Raw genomic sequence first — 10,000 nt, forward strand, 5'->3', positions numbered from 1 at the left:
CCTTGTCCTGTAATCTAGTCTCAGCCTGGTCTGTCTGTTACCTTGTCCTGTAATCTAGTCTCAGCCTGGTCTGTCTGTTACCTTGTCCTGTAATCTAGTCTCAGCCTGGTCTGTCTGTTACCTTGTCCTGTAATCTAGTCTCAGCCTGGTCTGTCTGTTACCTTGTCCTGTAATCTAGTCTCAGCCTGGTCTGTCTGTTACCTTGTCCTGTAATCTAGTCTCAGCCTGGCCTGTCTGTTACCTTGTCCTGTAATCTAGTCTCAGCCTGGTCTGTCTGTTACCTTGTCCTGTAATCTAGTCTCAGCCTGGTCTGTCTGTTACCTTGTCCTGTAATCTAGTCTCAGCCTGGCCTGTCTGTTACCTTGTCCTGTAATCTAGTCTCAGCCTGGCCTGTCTGTTACCTTGTCCTGTAATCTAGTCTCAGCCTGGCCTGTCTGTTACCTTGTCCTGTAATCTAGTCTCAGCCTGGTCTGTCTGTTACCTTGTCCTGTAATCTAGTCTCAGCCTGGCCTGTCTGTTACCTTGTCCTGTAATCTCAGCCTGGCCTGTCTGTTACCTTGTCCTGTAATCTCAGCCTGGCCTGTCTGTTACCTTGTCCTGTAATCTAGTCTCAGCCTGGTCTGTCTGTTACCTTGTCCTGTAATCTAGTCTCAGCCTGGTCTGTCTGTTACCTTGTCCTGTAATCTAGTCTCAGCCTGGTCTGTCTGTTACCTTGTCCTGTAATCTAGTCTCAGCCTGGTCTGTCTGTTACCTTGTCCTGTAATCTAGTCTCAGCCTGGTCTGTCTGTTACCTTGTCCTGTAATCTAGTCTCAGCCTGGTCTGTCTGTTACCTTGTCCTGTAATCTAGTCTCAGCCTGGTCTGTCTGTTACCTCGTTGTACTGTTGCAGGAGAACTGTTGCAGGAGACCGTTGCAGGCTAACTGTTGCAGGATAACCTGTGTGTTAGGTCACCAAGCGCAACATAGCATCAGCGTGTAAATCAGCTAGAAAGATGTGTTGGCATCGAGTAATTGTCTCTGGCCCCCTCCCAGTTAGGGGGAGTGATGAGCTCTACAGCAGAGACCCATAACTCAGTCGCTGGTTGAAAACTGTTTTCTGCCCCTCCCAAAAGATAGAATTTGTAGATAATTGGCCTTCTTCCTTGGACTCCTGCCACAAACAGGACCAAGCCTGGCCTGCTGAGGAGTGACAGTCTCCATCTTAGCTGGATGGGTGCGCTCACCTTATCTATGAACATAAACAGGGCTCTAACTCCTCTAGCTCCACATTGAGATAGGTTGCAGGCCAGGCAGCAGGCTGTTAGCCAGTCTGGCAGCCCAGTGGAGTCTCCCACTAGCACAGTCAGCGTAGTCAGCTCAGCTATCCCCATTGAGACCGTGTCTGTGCCTCGATCTAGGTTGGGCAAAACTAAACATGGCGGTGTTTTGCCTCTTAAGGATCTGCCCCTTTTTTTTCAGTTTTCGCCTAAAATGACATGTTAGAGCCGATTTGGACATATTTGTATAAAAGACCGAACATATGGAGCTCCATGTATATTTGTGTAAATATATTAAATATTAATGTAAATTATGAAATATTAGGTACGTACCTTTATGATTTATATTTACCTGATTGAGATATATTCATTTGTTGTTAGTGTAACTTAGTTTTTGGCCCCCCCTCTTGCCTGTTCATTGTATTGTGGTAAGTGTGTTAGGATAAAGGCAGGAAGTTGGGCCTTCGGAAGAGGGAGTCCTTGCTAGATGCGGGAGCGGTATAGTTTTTTGACCATACAGACATACAGACATACAGACATACAGACATGTCATAATATGTATTTTCCATATAAAGTCATCTATGCTTTAAGTTGATTGGAGAATCATTTATTTGTTAGATATAAGAAGAATAAACATTTTTGTTGCACCATATCCCTGGATGTCATGGAATGTTTGGTCGTTTGGAAACCTTGAGTGTGGACTGTATGCGTACCAAACAACCCCGCTTCAGGCTTGGGCAGTGGCTATGGTAAAGAGGAAAGGAAGCCACTACATGACATAAACAAATCTAACTGCCTGTAGCTCAGGCCCTAAAGCAAGGAAACGCAGATTCTTGATACCATTTGATAGGAAACACTTTTAAGTTTGTGGAAATGTGAAAGGAATGTAGGAGAATATAACACATTACATCTGGTAAAAGAAAATACAAAGAAAAAAACAACCATTCTTTTGTATTTTTTGACCCATCATCTTTTAAATGCAAGAGAAAGGCCATAATGTTTTATTCCAGTCCAGGTGAAATTGACATTGTGGCCACTAGATGGCAGCAGAGTATGTGCAATGTTTTAGACTGATCCAACGAACCATTGCATTTCTGTTCAAAATGTTGTATCAAGACTGCCCAAATGTGCCGAATTTGTTTTTCATGTTCAAAATTGTGTACTTGTGTGGGTTGAGTCACTGACGTGCTCTTCCTATCCGGGTTGACACCCACCCAGATGTTTCTATAATCGACCTTGTCTCAGGAAGGTAAGTTGGTGGTTGAAGATATCCTTCTAGTGGTGTGGGGGCTGTGCTTTGGAAAAGTGGGTGGGGTTATATCCTGCCTGGTTGGCCCTGTCCAGGGGTATCGTCAGCCAGTGCCACAGTGTCTCCCGACCCCTCCTGTCTCAGCCTCCAGTATTTATCCTGCAGTAGTTTATGGGTCGGGGGGCTCAGGTCAGTCTGCTATATGTGGAGTATTTCTATCCAGGGTCCTGTGTGAATTTATCTTTCTAATCTTTCTCACTCTCTCTTTCTCTCTCTTCTCTCGGAGAACCTGAGCCCTAGGACCATGCCTCAGGCCTACCTGGCATGATGACTCCTTACTGTCCCCAGTCCACCTGGCCGTGCTGCTGCTCCAGTTTCAACTGTTCTGCCTGCGGCTATGGAACCCTGACCTTTTCACCAGACGTGCTACCTTGTCCCGGACCTGCTGTTTTCGAGTCTCTAGAGACAGCAGGAGCGGTTGAGATACTCTGAATGATCGGCTATGAAAAGCCAAGTGACATTTTTTCCTGAGGTGCTGACCTGTTGCACCCTCTACAACCACTGTGACTATTATTATTTGACCCTGCTGGTCATCTATGAACGTTTGAACATCTTGGCCATGTTCTGTTATAATCTCCACCCGGCACAGCCAGAAGAGGACTGGCCATCCCTCAGAGCCTGGTCCCTCTCTAAGTTTCTTTCTAGGTTCCGGCCTTTCTAGGGAGTTTTTCCTAGCCACCGTGCTTCTACGCCTGCATTGCTTGCTGTTTGGGGTGTTAGGCTGGGTTTCTGTACAGCACTTTGAGATATCAGCTGATGTAAAAAGGGGCTTTGTCAATACATTTGATGGATTGATTGATGTGTGTATGTGCGTGTGTGTGTGTTTGTGTGTGTGTCTGTTAGGTGTGTGCATTGAAGGAGCATCATGTAGTACGAATCCCCATCATGGAAATTAGTGGATTTGCAACAACTTAGCCTGAATTCAAACAACTCTTCCTCCTCCCCCACGTTTCCTCCACCACAACCTCGGTGGGGACTCATCTTTTACTTTCGGTTTTGTCCATCAGCTTCAAACAGCTGAAAATACAATGTTTTTCGATATTGAAAAGATATTTCACAGTGGTTTAGATGGTACAATGATTCTCTGCACTATACGCTGCTTGTTTTGTCACAAACTGAAATGAGGCGAACAATGTAGACCTTTAGCAACCAGGTACTGACAGAGCGATGTCTACAGGAAGGATGCCCAGGTTGTTGGTTGGTTGGTGAGGAAAACACCAAGCGTCTGAGATTGACCGGCTTTGGTTGACAAATAGGAAGTTTACACCAATCTGAATACAATTTTGCATCAGAATGTATTTTTCTATAATTCATATTTTTCTATATTGTGAAACGGTATCATTCCACTATCAGCGCAACTATATTTAAGGACATTTTCTGATATTACAATGCAAAGAACATGATGTAACGCGTCTTTATAGAGGTTTACAAACAAACAATGTTGGGATCTGTGCTGAAAAGTACATTATCTATAGCAGCAAGGACCAAAACATTTCTGATCATTTCCCTGCTAAAAGACCTTTAAAATCGGATAATTTCCTTTCTAAAAGGCCTTTACACCTCTGATCATTTCCTTGCTAAAAGGCCTTTAGACCGCTGATCATTTCCTTTCTAAAAGACCTTTACACCTCTGATCATTTCCTTGCTAAAAGGCCTTTAGACCTCTGATCATTTCCTTTCTAAAAGGCCTTTAGACCTCTGATCATTTCCTTGCTAAAAGGCCTTTAGACCTCTGATCATTTCCTTTCTGAAAGACCTTTACACCTCTGATCATTTCCTTGCTAAAAGGCCTTTAGACCTCTGATCATGTCCTTGCTAAAAGGCCTTTAGACCTCTGATCATTTCCTTGCTAAAAGGCCTTTAGACCTCTGATCATTTCCTTTCTGAAAGGCCTTTAGACCTCTGATCATTTCCTTTCTAAAAGACCTTTACACCTCTGATCATTTCCTTTCTAAAAGGCCTTTAGACCTCTGATAATTTCCTTGCTAAAAGGCCTTTAGACCTCTGATCATTTCCTTGCTAAAAGGCCTTTAGACCTCTGATCATTTCCTTTCTGAAAGGCCTTTAGACCTCTGATCATTTCCTTGCTAAAAGGCCTTTAGACCTCTGATCATTTTCTTTCTGAAAGGCCTTTAGACCTCTGATCATTTCCTTGCTAAAAGACCTTTACACCTCTGATCATTTCCTTGCTAAAAGGCCTTTAGACCTCTGATCATTTCCTTGCTAAAAGACCTTTACACCTCTGATCATTTCCTTGCTAAAAGGCCTTTAGACCTCTGATCATTTCCTTTCTGAAAGGCCTTTAGACCTCTGATCATTTCCTTTCTAAAAGACCTTTACACCTCTGATCATTTCCTTGCTAAAAGGCCTTTAGACCTCTGATCATTTCCTTTCTGAAAGGCCTTTAGACCTCTGATCATTTCCTTTCTAAAAGACCTTTACACATCTGATCATTTCCCTGTTAAAAGACCTTTACATCTCTTATCATTTCCTTTCTAAAATACCTTTACAACTCTGATCATTTCCCTGTTAAAATACCTTTACATCTCTGATCATTTCCCTGCTAAAAGGCCTTTAGACCTCTGATCATTTCCTTGCTAAAAGGCCTTTAGACCTCTGATCATTTCCTTTCTGAAAGGCCTTTAGACCTCTGATCATTTCCTTTCTAAAAGACCTTTACACATCTGATCATTTCCTTTCTGAAAGGCCTTTAGACCTCTGATCATTTCCCTGCTAAAATACCTTTACAACTCTGATCATTTCCCTGCTAAAAGACCTTTACATCTCTTATCATTTCCTTGCTAAAAGACCTTTACATCTCTGATCATTTCCCTGCTAAAAGACCTTTACAACTCTGATCATTTCCTTTCTAAAATACCTTTACAACTCTGATCATTTCCTTGCTAAAAGACCTTTACATCTCTGATCATTTCCCTGCTAAAAGACCTTTACAACTCTGATCATTTCCTTTCTAAAATACCTTTACAACTCTGATCATTTCCCTGCTAAAAGACCTTTACAACTCTGATCATTTCCTTTCTAAAATACCTTTACATCTCTTATCATTTCCTTTCTAAAATACCTTTACACCTCTGATCATTTCCCTGTTAAAATACCTTTACACCTCTGATCATTTCCCTGTTAAAATACCTTTACACCTCTGATCATTTCCCTGTTAAAATACCTTTACACCTCTGATAATTTCCCTAAAACTTTCAAATTCAACATTCACTGTTAAGTGTTTTGCTCAGAGAATAGAAAACATTGGTCTTGTCCCAAATCTGTCTTTTCTACTACTTATTTAAAGTGTGTACTGTGTACTAATCGGGCTACATACTATTAAGAAGATACAGGTTAGTTTAAAAAAAAATGTATGCAATGAGCAACAAATACCAGCAGACTAGGCTTATCCTACACTCACATTAACATCTGCTAACCATGTGTATGTGACCAATATCATTTTATTTGATTTGATCCTGAGTGTTACGAATCCCTTTTGGCCCGACGGTCTAGGGGGGGGATGGTAATGAGACCCGTAACATAACTCATGCAAATTATTATTGTGACAAAGTAAAAGTGTGAACGAAATAACCACGACAACAGAAATCTACCGTCAAACTCTAGGTTTATTTATAAACACACGGTAATGGGGGGAGCAGGAAAAGGGGCTGAACTGGACCCAAGGAAAGAAACAATATGTATTCAAAAACACCCCTAAGCCAGACTAGCCCACTTTAACAACAGCTAACTAACCAAAAATACAGTGGGTGGTCCGCCCAGTTCTAACTAGTGTATTTAACAAAGTTCACCTACGGGTAGTGTATGCCCATGGGCGACTTGTCTTGGTTTCCCCCTTTTCCCACCAGCAACAAACAAATACCATAACCAAAAATAATGCTCACAGGTGATGACAAAGTGCTATGAAGTGCTTTAAACAAAAGAGAGGTTAAGACACAAAGCGAGAGTGAAACACAGCAACCTACAGACATGGCATTACAGAGCGATTGAGCTGAGCTGAGCTCTAGAACAAACAAATGATGGGGTTTTTAAACCATGGGGAAGGAACTGTGATAGGTCAGGAAATAGGAGGAGGTGTGTCTTCTGATTGATGATTGATTGGGGAGTGATGATTTTCACCTGTGAGGGGAGAAGGAGAGAAAAGAAACACACACACAGGATAACTGTATCCGTAACACTGAGAATGCATCATCTATTGGGCATCGGTTCCCCCCACACTGGTTAATTTTGATACAGCGAGTCCCCTCCGGCTGACTTTCAGATTTTTTTGTCAGAGACATTGTGGATCTCGAAAATACTATTGTCTTTCTCAAAAGTGTGCAGTGAATTCTCTACTAGATGAGCAGTTGAGTATGACATCCCCGGCATTTAAAGGGTACTAGACTTTCTAAATTCCACGTGCTATAAAATGCTTTTTTTTCTCATGCCCAAAATACCGACCATTATAACACAAGTACTGGTTTTTAGGTCACAGTGATTGTTGTCATCAGAAGACACATTTGTGCAGTTGTGTTCACTGTTTACACAAATCAGCAAATACTACTTGCGCAAAATTTTACATCACCCCATTTGGTGTCATACCATGTTTGGAAATATCTTGTTCTGGTTGTTTACAACATTGCGGACATGCAGAGATGTAGAGAATGAAGTTGTGTTACTCCTCAGTCATTGTGATCTTTTCATTATAGAGCTTTGTTTTGCTGTGGATTGATGGCCTTATACTATATAATATAATATATATATAATAATATATACATTATATTATTATTATATATATCTTATTATATTATTATTATTACTTATACATTCATATAAGTTGTGATTCTCGTGTATGAAATTGTTTGGTGGAATATACATGAAAGGAGATTGATTACCCATAATGCTGCACCTTTGGATAGTTGTACTTCCTGTTTTTATCATTACCCATAATGCTGCACCTTTGGATAGTTGTACTTCCTGTTTTTATCATTACCCATAATGCTGCACCTTTGGATAGTTGTACTTCCTGTTTTTATCATTACCCATAATGCTGCACCTTTGGATAGTTGTACTTCCTGTTTTTATCATTACCCATAATGGTGCACCTTTAGATAGTTGTACTTTCTGTTTTTATCATTACCCATAATGCTGCACCTTTGGATAGTTGTACTTCCTGTTTTTATCATTACCCATAATGCTGCACCTTTGGATAGTTGTACTTCCTGTTTTTATCATTACCCATAATGCTGCACCTTTGGATAGTTGTACTTCCTGTTTTTATCATTACCCATAATGCTGCACCTTTGGATAGTTGTACTTCCTGTTTTTATCATTACCCATAATGCTGCACCTTTGGATAGTTGTACTTCCTGTTTTTATCATTACCCATAATGCTGCACCTTTGGATAGTTGTACTTCCTGTTTTTATCATTACCCATAATGCTGCACCTTTGGATAGTTGTACTTCCTGTTTTTATCATTACCCATAATGCTGCACCTTTGGATAGTTGTACTTCCTGTTTTTATCATTACCCATAATGCTGCACCTTTGGATAGTTGTACTTCCTGTTTTTATCATTACCCATAATGGTGCACCTTTAGATAGTTGTACTTTCTGTTTTTATCATTACCCATAATGCTGCACCTTTGGATAGTTGTACTTCCTGTTTTTATCATTACCCATAATGCTGCACCTTTGGATAGTTGTACTTCCTGTTTTTATCATTACCCATAATGCTGCACCTTTGGATAGTTGTACTTCCTGTTTTTATCATTACCCATAATGCTGCACCTTTGGATAGTTGTACTTCCTGTTTTTATCATTACCCATAATGCTGCACCTTTGGATAGTTGTACTTCCTGTTTTTATCATTACCCATAATGCTGCACCTTTGGATAGTTGTACTTCCTGTTTTTATCATTACCCATAATGCTGCACCTTTGGATAGTTGTACTTCCTGTTTTTATCATTACCCATAATGCTGCACCTTTGGATAGTTGTACTTCCTGTTTTTATCATTACCCATAATGCTGCACCTTTGGATAGTTGTACTTCCTGTTTTTATCATTACCCATAATGGTGCACCTTTAGATAGTTGTACTTTCTGTTTTTATCATTACCCATAATGCTGCACCTTTGGATAGTTGTACTTCCTGTTTTTATCATTACCCATAATGCTGCACCTTTGGATAGTTGTACTTCCTGTTTTTATCATTACCCATAATGCTGCACCTTTGGATAGTTGTACTTCCTGTTTTTATCATTACCCATAATGCTGCACCTTTGATAGTTGTACTTCCTGTTTTTATCATTACCCATAATGCTGCACCTTTGGATAGTTGTACTTCCTGTTTTTATCATTACCCATAATGCTGCACCTTTGGATAGTTGTACTTCCTGTTTTTATCATTACCCATAATGCTGCACCTTTGGATAGTTGTACTTCCTGTTTTTATCATTACCCATAATGCTGCACCTTTGGATAGTTGTACTTCCTGTTTTTATCATTACCCATAATGCTGCACCTTTGGATAGTTGTACTTCCTGTTTTTATCATTACCCATAATGCTGCACCTTTGGATAGTTGTACTTCCTGTTTTTATCATTACCCATAATGCTGCACCTTTGGATAGTTGTACTTCCTGTTTTTATCATCCATAACTATGATAGATAACTATGAGAGATAACTATGATAGATAACTATGTGAGATAACTATGATAGATAACTATGAGAGATAACTATGATAGATAACTATGTGAGATAACTGTGATAGATAACTATGAGAGATAACTATGATAGATAACTATGAGAGATAACTACGAGAGATAACTATGAGAGATAACTATGAGAGATAACTATGAGAGATAACTATGAGAGATAACTACGAGAGATAGCTACGAGAGATAACTATGAGAGATAACTATGAGAGATAACTATGAGAGATAACTATGAGAGATAACTATGAGAGATAACTACGAGAGATAGCTACGAGAGATAACTACGAGAGATAACTATGAGAGACAACTATGAGAGATAAGTATGATAGATAACTATGCTTGTGTTCATCTTTCTGCAGGCAGTCGTGTTCTTTTGATGAATCTATTTGCAATTTTGACTGTATAACATCGTTTTGATGAATGTATTCATGTTTTGAGATGGCAACTACATTTTATGCAAACGGCCAAAGACTTGTGAAATCTGTTTTGAAAATCAACAAGATGTTGTGCGTGCGTGCGTGCGTGTGTGTGTGTGTGATGGAGGTTGACCTAGGGTCATGATGTTGAACAACAAGGCTACACCTCATCTCATTAGGGACTAGGGGACTAGGGGAGATACTAGGGGACTAGGGGACTCGGGGAGATACTAGGGGAGATACTAGGGGAATAGGGGAGATACTAGGGGACTAGGGGAGATACTAGGGGACTAGGGGAGATACT

At 40.4% G+C, this 10,000-nt stretch overlaps 1 protein-coding gene and 1 long non-coding RNA gene across 29 annotated transcripts in view; one reads left to right on the forward strand and one right to left on the reverse strand.

The window, feature by feature from the left end:
* Window positions 1–10,000, forward strand: part of LOC118382189 (sushi, nidogen and EGF-like domain-containing protein 1) — a 170,197-nt gene that overhangs the window by 19,154 nt on the left and 141,043 nt on the right. The window lies entirely within an intron of this gene.
* LOC127908609 (uncharacterized) lies at window positions 7,503–9,170 on the reverse strand. The gene is made up of 5 exons (XR_008067712.1): window positions 8,892–9,170; window positions 8,697–8,843; window positions 8,207–8,598; window positions 7,717–8,108; window positions 7,503–7,618 (listed from the first exon to the last, which is right to left on the reverse strand). It is a non-coding gene; the product is annotated as an uncharacterized LOC127908609 (long non-coding RNA).

The sequence above is a fragment of the Oncorhynchus keta genome, chromosome 1 (assembly GCF_023373465.1).
Source record: "Oncorhynchus keta strain PuntledgeMale-10-30-2019 chromosome 1, Oket_V2, whole genome shotgun sequence".
Taxonomy (NCBI): Eukaryota; Metazoa; Chordata; class Actinopteri; order Salmoniformes; family Salmonidae; genus Oncorhynchus; species Oncorhynchus keta.